We start from the raw sequence: 14,603 nt of genomic DNA, 5'->3' as shown, positions 1-14,603 counted from the left end.
ATTCTTGCTATGTCTCCAGAGGAAGAAATAATAGTGGAGCACCTGAGATAAGCCTATAGCTGCTGCATATGCATTACATGTTCGAACACTGCCTTTCAATATGCATTGCTTTCATTTATTTGTGAGTAGGAGTATCGTAGCTGAGATATATTCTTATCATTAAGAGCAGCAGCTAACAATCCAGAGGCTGGCTGTAATTTCTCCTGGCTGATACCTGGGATCGCGGCTTGAATCCCCCGATCCTTCACTCTTCCTCATTCTGAGGTGCTCAGAGTTCACTGCTGCCCTGTCTGCACTACCCAAGCTGTAATTGTTCACACTTCCTACTTCCATTAATCGATGCTTCTATCTCCATGGACTGACATGCCCACCCACACAAGCTCCACTGTCAGGATTTCAGCACTCTACTGTAGTACCATCCACTGGATATGAAAAATTCATTACCCGCCTGGCAACCCGCAAGGTGAGCCTATAGCGTGAGTTGTTACTGAGAGAGACAGGAAAGTAAAGAGTGGGAGTAGAAGATGAGATACAGGAGATGTAGATGATTGGAGATGTGAAGCAGACATAAATTCATAGTTAGCAGACACATTATCTTCACCTACCTGTTCTTGGTGAATCAAATCAACAGAGATTGCCAGGATTAGTGGCGGGTAATGATCGGCAGACTGAGAAACTTACAGGACCGGAGGGACTATCCTTTCCATAACAAGTGAGCATGGTGGGCCTTGGGAGGCTGTGTACAGCTATAAATCACTGCAAAGTGGACCAGTATACAGTTTCTCAACTAAATGGCTCCAAGTATGAGCCTGTAAAACCCAATCTGCTTGTGCAATCTACTTTTAGTGTATTGTGCTTTATTCTTTAATGCTATGAATCTGGGTGGGAGGGTGGGGGGGTATAATAACGAAACTGACAGCTTTTTATTTGTTGAAAGGCAGTTGTTTTTTTTTTTTTTTTGGATAACACTGTTTGCCCTGAAGGGGTGAACTTTACCATTAGGCAAAGAAGGCAACTGCCTGGGGCACAAAATCTCTGTATATTTCAAATGGTGTTAAAGTGAAACACGAAACTGTGTTAGCATTTTGACTCATATAGCCTACAATTATTAACAAAGCTCCCCCTGTAGAGTATCAGGCTACAGTTCTTCCAGGATACCCTGAAGCTTGTTTGGGGTGTTTACAGCCTTAAAGAGAAACCTGCAGACACTTTTCAGGAATGAAGAAGCAAGATGTGTGTTTCGGGGGTGAAAAAATCAAATAAAAAAATCTCCATGTACAATTAACATTCTCCTAAACACTGGAATTAAACACAAAAGGTTACACAGTAGAACACAGAGGCTCTTGTAACCTATTCCTATATGACATTTATATTTCTCCTTCAAGAAACTCTGAGATAATTATGGTTAAAAAATAGACTCTGAGTAAACTATAATGCATTACTGTACGTCAAACAATCCAGCAGCATATAGAACAGTGCAAATGAGCTGAAGCTTAGAAAATCTTCCATTAAATCTAAGGACATTTTATTGATGAAGCATGACATTCAATCAAGTCAAATTTTCCATGCAGGGCCTTAATTTTTAACTGTATTTCATAATAGTTAAATGTTTTACACAAATAGAAGACCTGAGAAGTTCAACTACTGCTAATTCCAACGTTGTTAATGAGAGAAAGAGAGAAAATAAGAGACCACAGAGGTTTAATGCCTGAATTTGCCCAGGGCCACCACATCACGAATTAAAGCTCTGATTATTATCCGTTTTAATGTTCCCTCAAATGCTAGCATGAAGCATTTGAGTGATGGATTGACTGGGGACAGGGATAATTTGGATGTCTGTTCTCATCACTGTTTGCATAACCTAGACAACAGATTAGATTACAGAGCAAATACTTGATATTTCAATGTCATCATGCGATGCTGACATACACAACACTCAGAGTAAACTGCAGCAGGTAGTAACCAAAACTAGGATGCTATTTCTGAGAGGATGAAAGAGACTCTTCTCCCTCGGTTAAATATAACCAAAAATAATGAAGAAAAAGCTTGAATGCATTCCAAACTTAATGAATCAAACACAGAACAAAGCATGGAATTGTAATGATATTTTCAATACTGAGCTCCTCCTTGACACAGCAAAAATACACCACTGAACCAGTTAAAGCTACACTGCACATGTATAATGAATGCTGGAAAGCAGCAGCTCGCTTTTTCTTTTTCGAGTTTGTCCTTGGTTGACAAAGTGCATCAAAAGAGAAAAAATAATTTCACAACAAGCATTTAACGAAACATACAATGCAAAATATTAATAAATAAATAAATATCCACTTAGCTGCACAATTTGCCCCCAGTCAAGAATGTGCAGGTCACTGCAGTTTGCACAATAAATTACATAAATAAACAAGAAAAGTACTCAGAGAGCACAGTACTCTGCAAAGGCTGCTCAGTCTTTGTATCATTTCCGATGAATAAAATCTTTAATTAAAAAAAAATGACCGTGCACTGAGCACAGACGTGTGTTCTGCATGTGTACATTATGTATGGATACTGAATCACATGACCTAAATATGTAACGGGTGGCAGGAATTGATGGGACTCAGAAACACCCCCACAATTTAATCAATGGTTCCTTGTATCATTTCCGACAAATAAGTCCTGATAAGTCCGCAGCATCGGATTTGTGGTAGGATCACAATCATGTGATCATCAGCAGGCAGCTGATGTAGTGTTCACTTGTTGTCATAGTTACAGTGACGCCGGGCCACTATTTCACAATGATACAGAAATCTTTAACAAATCTGTGGATCCAGACTACAAGCCGCATCACTGCCAAAATATAATAACTTGGTCCCTGTGTCATTTCTGACCTTCCATGAAAATGTCATCTAAATCCATTAGTCCATTTTTGAGTAATGGTGCTAAGAGACAGACAAACAGATGGACAGACAGACAAACCAACGGCGATTGTCACATAACTCCGCCGTTTTCCTTGATGGAGTAATTACATGAAAAGAAGGCATGGGACACACTTTCTCTGGACACTTATACAGTTTGTGGGGGGAAGGAATACATGACAGATTTCTCTATGAACTATAGGCAAGTTTCTCAAACGCATCAGACCCTTCATATACTCAATGGTATGACAGTGAGACAGCATGAGTCTTCTCACACTGACCAGAAATGCATGGCAAAGTCTATGAGTTCATGAGTGTGGAGATTGGGATTTGACCATAACTTGCTGCTTAAAATTATTTCTGCAAACAGAGCATGAGCCTATGTGTGCTTCTGTGCTGAGACACAGGCAGAGCTAAATGCTAACAGTAGCATGCTGACAAGCTTCTAAAAGCATCTGGCATGTATGAACATCATGTTACATTTCCACAAAAGAGCACTGTAAAACATGACCTTCTGACAGCCCAAAGATGGACTGCTTTTTTCTGTTGTGTTATGTGAATATGTAAATAGGGCCAAGATTGTGGAACCCTATGCAGACATCATGACGTACATACACTGCACAAAACAAGCATTCAGTTTACTTTTCTGGCACATGTGAAGTAGGGGCACATGCTGTGCTGTCTCAGATTTTGGGCTGCAGTGGATGTCTGCAGAGGGGTCTGAACAGACGTGGCACATCATGGCATGGCATAAGAAGCATCACTACTAAAATCTAATGAGGTGGTCCCTGTGTCATTTCTGACCTTCCTTGAAAATTTCATCCAAATCCATTATTCTGTTTTTGAGTAATTTTGTGCACAGACAAACATACTCCAATCGTCACAAAACTCCACGGCGTTCCTTGGCAGAGTAACAAAAGAAAAACAACACAGACTAAACATCACTGATATACTAAACAGACCATGTTTCTTTGCTGGTTTTCATTAACAATCACTCCAAATTTTAGTGAACAAGTTCTTTAACAGTCTGCAAATCATGAATTAAAAAAAGGTAAAAGGAGTCTGCCTCATCAAACACCGAATGCTGTCGTCTCTTAGTGTGTCTAAATACATCTTCAGACAGACTCCACCCCGAGATTAGTAAAATCTATGGGGACGGATATTCCAAAACCTCTACAAATAGCAAACACTAAAGCAAAAAATATATATATATACTCATACCACCACAAAGAGAAAAACTACCATACAGATCCACAAAAAATAGAAAACAACCACAAAAAGATGAATAAGAATCCTAATTACACATAAAACTACAAGACATAAACAACCAAAAATTTGCACAAAACACTAACATATTATCTCATCTTACTTTCTTATTGACCAAAAACAGACACAAAACAACAAACGCAATTAAATGAGACACAGAACAACTACAAACAGACAAAACTACCAAAAACAAACACAAAACAACTGCACAAATACACAAAGCAAATAAAGGGGTATCTATTATTCATTATATCCTCTTTCCATCTGAGAAATTAATCCATAGACTACCAATTAAATTCAACATGGAATTATTTAGCAGAATATCATATTTATCATCAAGAAAATATATATACTATATTTTATAACTCTTGAGTCACATCAGATGAGGGTTTTCCTGAACTAGCTGTATATCAGCAAAGTAAATCAGCAAAAAGGATTGTTCACAATAAAGACCACGGTTGGTATGGCAACAAGAGAACGTTTAATAGATAGACTTCACCTTGCATTTAGAAGATCCCCAGTTTGCATCCCGGCCTTCCTGGGATCTTTCTGCATGGAGTTTCCATGTTCTCCATGTGCATGAATGGGTTTTCTCCAGGTTCTCCAGTTTCCTCCCACAGTCCAAAAACATGCTGAGGTTAATTGGTGATTCTAAATTGTCTGTAGGTGTGAATGTTAGTGTGATTGTTTGTCTGTATATGTATCCCTGTGATAGACTGGTGACCTGTCCAGGGTGTCCCCTGCCTTCACTCTAAGTTTGCAGACTAATGAGGATTAAGCAGCGTATAGATGGTGGATAAATGGATGGATAGATGGATTTGTCCCAAATGAAATATTTACTTTGGCAGAAAACTGATCACTCTAAAATCCTTATCACAATGCTAAAATCTGTGTTTATGCATTATTCTGTAGGTTACATTAGTTGTACTCATGTTGTGACTTTAGTGTAGCCAAAATAAAAGCGACAAAAACAACAAAAAAAAAACACTCACAAAATTATCATAAAGACACAAAATGTCAACTAAGACGCAAAATGTCCACCAAAAATATATATACACTACCACTGAAAAGTTTGGGGTCACTTAGAAATGTCCTTTTTGAAAGAAACACATTTTTTTTTCAATGAAAATTGCATTAAATGAATCAGAAATATAGTCTAGACATTGTTCATGTGGTAAATGACTATTCTAGCTGGAAATGGCTGATTTTTAATGGAATATCTCCATAGGGGTACAGAGGAACATTTCCAGCAACCATCACTCCTGTGTTCTAATGCTACATTGTGTTAGCTAATGGTGTTGAAAGGCTCATTGATGATTAGAAAACCCTTGTGTAATTATACACATGGATAAAAGTGTGAGTTTTCATGGAAAACATGAAACCGTCTGGGTGACCCCAAACTTTTGAATGGTAATGTATATACATATACCACGAGTAAAAAGTTTGGACACCCATTCTCATTCAATGCTTTTTTGTTTAATTATTTTATACATTGTAGATTAATACTGAAGACATCAAACCTATAAAAGAACACATATGGAATTATGTTGTAAACAAAAAAGTGTTAATCTTCAGTATTAATATATAATGTACAAAATAATACAAATGAGTACAAAGCTTTGAATGGGAAGGTATGTCCAAATTTTTGACTGGTAGTGCATGTACATATATATATATATATATATATATATATATATATATATATATATATATATATATATATATATATATATATATATATATATATATATGTATATATATATATATATATATATATGCGTGTATATGTGTGTGTGCGCACTCACTGGCCACTTTATTAGGTACACCTTGCAAGTAAAAGATTGGACCCCCTTTTTGCCTTCAGAACTACCTTAATTCTTCATACTTTCAACAAAGTGTGGAAAACATTTCTCACAGATTTTGGTCCATATTGACATGATAGCATCACGCTATTGATGTCAATATGTCAGCTACACATCTACGACACCAATCTCCCATTCAACCACATCCCAAAGTTTCTCTATTGTATTCAGATCTGAGAGATATGTATATAATGTAGACAGCGTCATGAATCAACACTTCTTGGTGGCATGACATCTTTACTTCTCGTGAGTGATTATGATTGACTACAGCTGCTGAATTCTCTGAGCCAATTTAAATAGGGCCCATTTGGTCGACTCATTAGACTCAGCCATAAACGCTTTAATGGGAAAGTCAGACGAGCTCAGCACAGATCTCAAAAATGCAAATCATTGATTTCAACAAGTCAGGAAAGTCACATAGTCCCATTTCAAAGCAGCTACAAATCTCAAAATTTGAAGATTTCTAAGTATAAACACATAGTACAGTTGTGTCACTGCTATGGTCAGGAAGGAAACACAGACTATCATCTGCTGCACAATAGGTCAAGATAATCAAGAGTCAATCAAGAATCACCAAAAGGCAGTTTCTCCAGTGAATTAGAAGCTACGGGACCAAATCTGTCAGTGTCCACAGTCGAGTGTGTTTCACATCACCATGGGCCGAGAGACTGCTGTGCAGGAAGGATGTCCTTCCTTCAGAAACAGCACCTTCAGGCTTGATTGAATTTTGCTGCTGATCGCATGGACAAAGAAAAGGCCTTCTGAAGGAAAGTTCTGTGGTCAAATGAAACAAAAAATTGGCTGATTGGCCACAATGACAAGAAATATGTTTGGAGGAGAGAAAATGAGGCCTTGAACCCCAAGAACCCCAAACCTATCATCAGGCATGGAGGTGGTAGTATTGTGCTCTGCGACTGTTTCATGCGAGTGGAACTATCGCTTTACACAAAGTAAATGGAATAATTAAGAAGGAGGTTTATCTCTGCATTCCACAGGAAAACCTAAAATCATCAGCCAGAAGTTTAGACCTTAGATGCAGTTGGGTGTTTTAGCAAGACAGTTACACCCAAACACACATCTGAAATGGTAAAACAATGGCTAAAATTAAGGCTTTAGACTGGCTTCCATAAGATCCTGATTTAAACTTAATCAAGAACCTAAGGATTGTGATGAAGAAACAAGTATATGTCAGAAAGTCAATAAATTAAGTTGAACTGCTATAAATCTTTCCAGAGGAGTGGGCAAAGATATAACCAGAAGCTTGCTCAAAGTTTGTAGACAGCAGCCAAGGTGAAAATGGTCAAAGGACGTTTCTCCAAATATTAGCAAGATTGCCATGATACTCGTGGTCTTTACAAGCATATGGAAATATTTGTTCACAACTGCATACATACATAACATCATTTTATTTATTTGGCCCGGCCTCTGTAGAAAGCCTCTTCAGAGCTTTTACTTAAGATGTTGTGCCATGAGTGGATGAGACGTATAGCCCTGAAACAGAAATTGTAACAACAGCATATCATCCGTCCTTTCAAGAGCTATTCTTCTGATGCAATGAGTGTGATCTCTAGCACGAACATCATTTAGCATGAACAACCTTTTATGTAGCAGGTCAACCAGACTAAGTGCTCTCTGAAAACATCCTTTGTGCATGGCATGCAGTCATGTGAGCTACAAGTGAACTCATCTCCTGCACCGTTGGTATGATGGCCACGTGTTTTCAATGGCACCTCTGTAGGGGCATTATTATTCATTTTTATTCATTTATTTTAACCATACACTTATGACTAAGACTTGCAATATTGCTGTCTTTTCAAGGCTATCAAACCTACTTGATGTTTTCAAGAAGTGTATTTTTCGCACAGTGTGGTAAGTTTAGAGGTTTCAGGGTCAGGGGTAACGTCGGACAACAGATTACTCTCATTTCCTGTCATGCTTTGAATGGAATAACAAAACGGACTTAACAACCTTGGCTGAAAAAAACACAATTCATAGGCAATAAAACTCAGCCTTGAGGATGTCTAAACACTCGTGGTGGCTAGCAGTACCCATTGTTAGCAGGCTGTATTAGATAAGAAATGTTGTGTGACTCGTGTTACGAACTCACTGTGCTAACATCATAGATGCTTACTAGAAAACACTATCCAGGGGACATGCTATAGGAACTTGTAGTAGGGTATTATTTTTAAAACTGTAGAACTAAACCTAGGATATTTAAGCAAGGAAATAACGTGCAAACAAGCCAAATCTGTTCTATATTGTAGATTCCTCAAACCTGGCTCTGTTTTCTTAGATGACAGCTTTGCAGACTACTGAGTGTCTTAAGCAGCTTCATGAGATCATCACCTGGAATTGTTCCAGTACACAGATGAGCCTTGTCAAAAGTTAACTGGTGGAACTTCTTGTATTCTTAACATGTTTCAGACCATTGTGTGGAGGTACTGTTGATACATGGCCCTATTAAACTGCTGTACTAATCCATAATAAGACAAGAACTCAACAAAGTAAAGAGAAACAACCGTATAATCATTATTTTAAGTCATACAGGTCAGTCAGTACAATAAATTTCAAGAACTTCGAAAAGTTTGGTTGCAAAAAACATCAAACGCTGTGATGCAACTGGCTGTCAAGAGAACCGAAACAGGAGAGGAAGACCAGGAGTTTCCTCTGCTGTGGAGGAGAAGTTCATTAGAGTTATCAGACATTTACCAGCACCTCAGATTAAAGCTGACATCAATACTTCCCAGAGATCAAGCAGCAGACATTTCTCAGCATCAGCTCCTGGGAGGAGACTCTGTGAACAAGACCTTTATGGTTCAACAGCTACAAAGAAAGAAGAAGGAAAGAACTTCTTGGACTAACAAGTACAAAGAATGGGCATTAAAACAGTGAAAGTCTGGTCTTTGAGTGTAAATGTGAGATAGTTCGCTTCCAGCTGTCATGTCTTTGTGAGACTTGGAGAAGCTGAACAGAACAGATGCATCTACATGTGAAATTCTCTCCCACAAATGCATTCCTGTACATGTAAACAACATTTCTTGTTTAGAAAGAAACATTCTCTGAAAGTAAGATTGTGACATAAAGGTCACAAAAATATGTAGGAGAGGAGGTTGGCAGCAAAGGACAGCAACAGGACCCTTTTCAGGAAACTGGGAGTCACATCTCATGTTGGACCATTATTCTTAGACTTTAGTTTTTACTCATTGTTTACTTTGGGTTTTCACTGGCTTCACAGGCTGGTTAAAACTATATTATTAGGCTTAGGAAAATATCTAACTTTGGTCAAGACTCTCACAATGACAATTGCTTCTTAGAAGTTTAGTTAAGTTTATTCACCAAAATGACCTGCTTTGGTTTATTTTCTTGGTTACCAGGGTGGTGAGTCCAACCCTACCAAATATTTGATCAGTTAGCTGAACAGCAGCAACAATAAAGCAATAAAACAAATGGGAATGATGGGGTAATTAGAAACGTATTCATGATACATCACAAATGTAATCAGACAGAAAATCCATTTCACCAAAAAATGGAATTGAAAGTGCAATTTAGTTAGAAAAAAAAATTTACAATTTAGCAGTGTTAGGGCTGCTTGACCAAGAAGCAGAGTGATGGAGTGCTGCATCAGATGAAATCAGCCTAGAGAGTTTTGGATGAGTTGGACTACAGGGTGAAGGAAAATGTGCTCAGCATCTGCTACTCAATGTGTTTTAAAGTCTTCATTGTTTTCTGAAAGAATAAATCAAATTCTCTGACTGTGTAGGTGTGTCCAACCTTTTGACTGATACTAAATTCAGTATGTTGACCAAAACCATAAAAATCTTGTTTGTACAAAGTTCATTTATCATAACTTGTCAGATGAAAGCAGCCCACTGTGGCTGCAAACTGATTTGATGAGCGTTATAAACAATGTTCTGTAGAGCTGAGAAGAACTGCAGAGTAGGTTCATCATTTCTGAGGCCTCATCACTATAATCACCTCTGAGACACGCTGTACCTTGATCAATTGCAAAAAACATTGATTAGAGCATATTTAAAGCAAATTCAATATGGTTTAATTCTCACTTGTGGCCACAGTAGCTATTTTTCATCAAGTCACATTGTCTTATTTCATCACTGATCTACATTATTTATCTCACCTCGTCATTCACAGTATTCCTCTCCATTCTTTCATATTATAAGGTGCTATATATTTGTCTCCAGTCTAAAGAAAGAAATCAGCATGTGTTAGTTTTTTCTTTGTTTTTGAAATCATCTCTGCTTTGCAATCAGTGAAGCAAATTAACGCTCGAAGCTTCTCAACTGAAGCATCTTCCAGCATGGGAACATTCTGGTCTGTTCTCCAAGCTCATACAACACTGATGTCAAAATGTGCAGTTGGGACCATGGTGGGAAGTCATTCTCTGTTTGCTGTGAGATCACACTAATCCAACATCTGCTAGCCTATCTGTGTCAGTGCGAGTATGTGAGTCATGATTTGCACAGTTACGTGTCCAACTGCCTCTCCTCGGCCCAGACTTGGGGCGCCGCTGCTTCCAATCAGCTGTATGTGTGGGTGCTGCCTCCTACTTAGTTGATATGAATGCTGCCTGTGATTTTGTATGTGGTGAATCCCATCTCCAGCACAGCGCCTCGTCCTGACAGTTACATTCAGAGAAGCTGGCACTGGTCAAAGTCCCATCTGTCCTATTTAAGAAGATGAGGCTGGGAAATCGTGTCCAGCTAGAATTTTTCTGCCTGGTTGCTTTTACTCATTGTCAATGTTTTTTTGTTTTTTTTTTTGTGGCTACATTTTGTTATGATTCATATTCCTTGCAATCCCGGACTTCATTAACTTTTTAAAGGCCTTCAAAAATTGTTTGTAATGACATGCTAGAGAAAATAATATCTGTTAAGTTGCCACCGATGTCTAATATACAGAGGTGTGAAAAATTCAAGCAGAACAATTGGTTAGAAAGTGATTTCTCACAGATACGACTTCATTTCCAGCTGGAGGAGGTCCGTAAAAAAACAAGCAAACTCCCCCAATGAGAACCAAGAGGATGATAACAAACCAAAGTTTGATTTATTAGATCTGATTGAACTGCACACGGTGAAAAATTCTTGCCAATGACTGAATCTTCGGATTCTGAATTTGTTGACATGTATGTATCATATAGGCTTGAACACAAACATGCTTGACATAAATTGGTGATTGCTGGTAGTTTAGAGCTGAGGGAGGTTTGCTCAATGTGGCATTGAAAAGAGTAAGAGAGGGAGCCCTGACCTCATCTTTCCTCTTGAATAAGGATACATTTTATTCTGCTGTACTTGTACAACTCTTCTTCACACTTAATGCTCCTTGCTCTTGTTGCAGGTAATTGCTGTCATACTTAGCAGCTGCATGGCTATACTGCTCATTTTGCCAGACCTAATTTAACATGATGCTACAATTTGTTAACTGTAGCTGGTATTTTAATCATTGTTCTTTGGTTCTTAGCTGTTTTGAAAGGTAACCATTTGAACTGCTGAATAGCAAAGATTATGTTATTTCTCCACCAAGGAATGCGGCGGAGTTTTGTGATGATCGGCGCTGGTTCGTCTGTCTGTTTGTCTGTCTGTTAGCACCATTACTCAAAAACAGATTCAGGTGAAATTTTCAGGGAAGGTCAGAAATGACACAAGGACCAAGTGATTAGATTTTGGCAGTGATGCGGCTTGGATCCACGGATTTTTTCAAGATTTCTGTATCACTGCGAGATAGCAGCAGGGTGTCACTGTAACTATGACAACAAGTGAACACTACATCAGCTGCCTGCTGATGATCACATGATTGTGATCCTACTACAAATTGACTGTTGCAGACTTATCGGGACTTATCCATCAGAAATGATACAAGGAACAGTTGATTAAATTGTGGGGGTGTTTCCGAGGCCCATCAATTCCTGCCGCCTGCTACATATTTAGGTCATGCAATTCAATATATATATATATATATATATATATATATATATATATATATATACACACTATATTGCCAAAAGTATTCGCCCACCCATCCAAATAATCAGAATCAGGTGTTCCAATCACTTCCATGGCCACAGGTGTATAAAATCAAGCACCTAGACTGCAGACTGCTTTTACAAACATTTGTGAAAGAATGAGTCGCTCTCAGGAGCTCAGTGAATTCCAGCATGGAACTGTGATAGGATGCCACCTGTGCAACAAATCCAGTTGTGACATTTCCTGGCTCCTAAATATTCCACAGTCAACTGTCAGCTGTATTATAAGAAAGTGGAAGTGTGTGGGAACGACAGCAACTCAGCCACCAAGTGGTAGGACACGTAAACTGACGGAGCGGGGTCAGTGGATGCTGAGGAGCATAGTGCCAAGAGGTGGCCAATTTTCTGCAGAGTCAATCGCTACAGACCTTCAAACTTCATGTGGCCTTCAGATTAGCTCAAGAACAGTGCTTCAGCAGAGAGCTTCATGGAATGGGTTTCCATGGCCCAGCAGCTGCATCCAAGCCATACATCACCAAGTGCAATGCAAAGCGTGGGATGCAGTGGTGTAAAGCAGCCACCACTGGACTCTAGAGCAGTGGAGACACCTTCTCTGGAGTGACCAATCACGCTTCTCCATCTGGCAATCTGATGGACCAGTCTGGGTTTGGCAGTTGCCAGGAGAACGATACTTGTTGGACTGCATTGTGCCAAGTGTAAAGTTTGGTGGAGGGGGGATTATGGTGTGGGATTGTTTTTCAAGAGCTGGGCTTGGACCCTTAGTTCCAGTGAAAGGAACTCTGAATGCTTCAGCATACCAAGACATTTTGGACAATTCCATGCTCCCAACTTTGTGGGAACAGTTTGGAGCTGGTCCCTTCCTCTTCCAACATGACTGTGCACCAGTGCACAAAGCAAGGTCCATAAAGACATGGATGACAGAGTCTGGTGTGGATGAACTTGACTGGCCTGCACAGAGTCCTGACCTCAACGTGATAGAACACCTTTGGGATGAATTAGAGCAGAGACTGAGAGCCAGACCTTCTGGTCCAACATCAGTGTGTGACCTCACAAATGCACTTCTAGAAGAATGGTCAAAAATTCCCATAAACACACTCCTAAACCTTGTGGACAGCCTTCCCAGAAGAGTTGAAGCTGTTCTAGCTGCAAAGGGTGGACCAACGTCATATTGAACCCTATGGATTAGGAATGGGAGGTCACTTATGTTCATATGCGAGTCAAGGCAGGTGAGCGAATACTTTTGGCAATATAGTGTATATATATATATATATATATATATATATTATATATATATATATATATATATATATATATATATATATATATATATATATATATATATATATATATATATAAAATGTACACATGCATAACACACACCTGTGCTCAGAGCAAGGTAGGTCATTTTGTTTGTGGGTACATATATATTAAATGGCCACATTCTATGTTACTGTGATTTCTGATTATTAATAAAAAGAATGCTGCATTTCTGACAATGCCATATGGCAGAATGAACAGGTTTGGTGGAGTACTGCACTCTCTGCTTTTCTTCTTTCCAGTGAAATTCAAGCAGTGCAGCTGTGATATCATTGAGTTTGTAAAGGTTTAGTTAGCACCTTACTGTGAAGATTGGTTTGGGCCTCTATATCACATCTAAGTCCAGTGACTGAGGTATGGGTCTCTTGTTTAGTCATGATGGAGAGGTGGCCTATTTCAGTCTCACGTTCACTCCTTCATCTCTGGTTTTCTCATTAAGCTCTCATTCTTCATTCATTGTGGGCGCATACATTCAGTCCCAGTTAGTTTTTTGGAAACTGCGGTTACAGCACATCCTTACATGCCTCACTGGCTTTCAATCCCCATAATTGACGAGGGAAGCAGCTTTCTAGTCAGAATGAAAGTAGAAGAACTGAAAGAACAAATTTGCACCAAGAGAGAAGCGAATGTGAGTGTGTAGTTCCTGGTAGGGACACGTTCCCCGCAAGCTTCATGTTCACAAACATCACACCACCTCTCTGAGAGTCACTACCAGAAGTGTAGACTTTCAGACCTGTTCTCTCAGGAATAAGAAAAAACTGCTACTTGAAGTTCGATGGAGAAGGATATGAGGAGGAGCACCAGTCCAACCAGCGTTGCACATAGCTAAACTAATGAAAAGGCTGAGGCTGCCTGAATTACTACCAAGTTCAACATATCAATTTATCTGTGACCTCATTAAGTGATAGTTAGGTAGTGTAAGATTACACAGCTTAATGTATCAGTATTCAGTGGATTCTTAAATAATCTCATAAGTTTTATGCATATATGCAAATCCCTTTCTAATGTAGTTACAATAGGTCTTTAAAATGCGTTTTTACTGCTAAATTAAAGTTAATAGTGGCACTATGCACACCAATGCAGACCCATGCTTTTGCCCCTGAACATTGCTCCTGAATGATGAACTAGTAATATACATGGGAGTCATTTCTTTTTAAGCTAAATGAGGTTATCATCTGTGGAGACAGTTTAGTCAGAAGATAATGAGACACCCCCTGATTAATGCTTTAAAAAATGCTACTTTGTAAACCAATGCTCTATTTAAAC

The sequence above is a fragment of the Amphiprion ocellaris genome, chromosome 20 (assembly GCF_022539595.1).
Source record: "Amphiprion ocellaris isolate individual 3 ecotype Okinawa chromosome 20, ASM2253959v1, whole genome shotgun sequence".
Lineage (NCBI taxonomy): Eukaryota > Metazoa > Chordata > Actinopteri > Pomacentridae > Amphiprion > Amphiprion ocellaris.
This window is presented reverse-complemented; position numbering follows the sequence as displayed.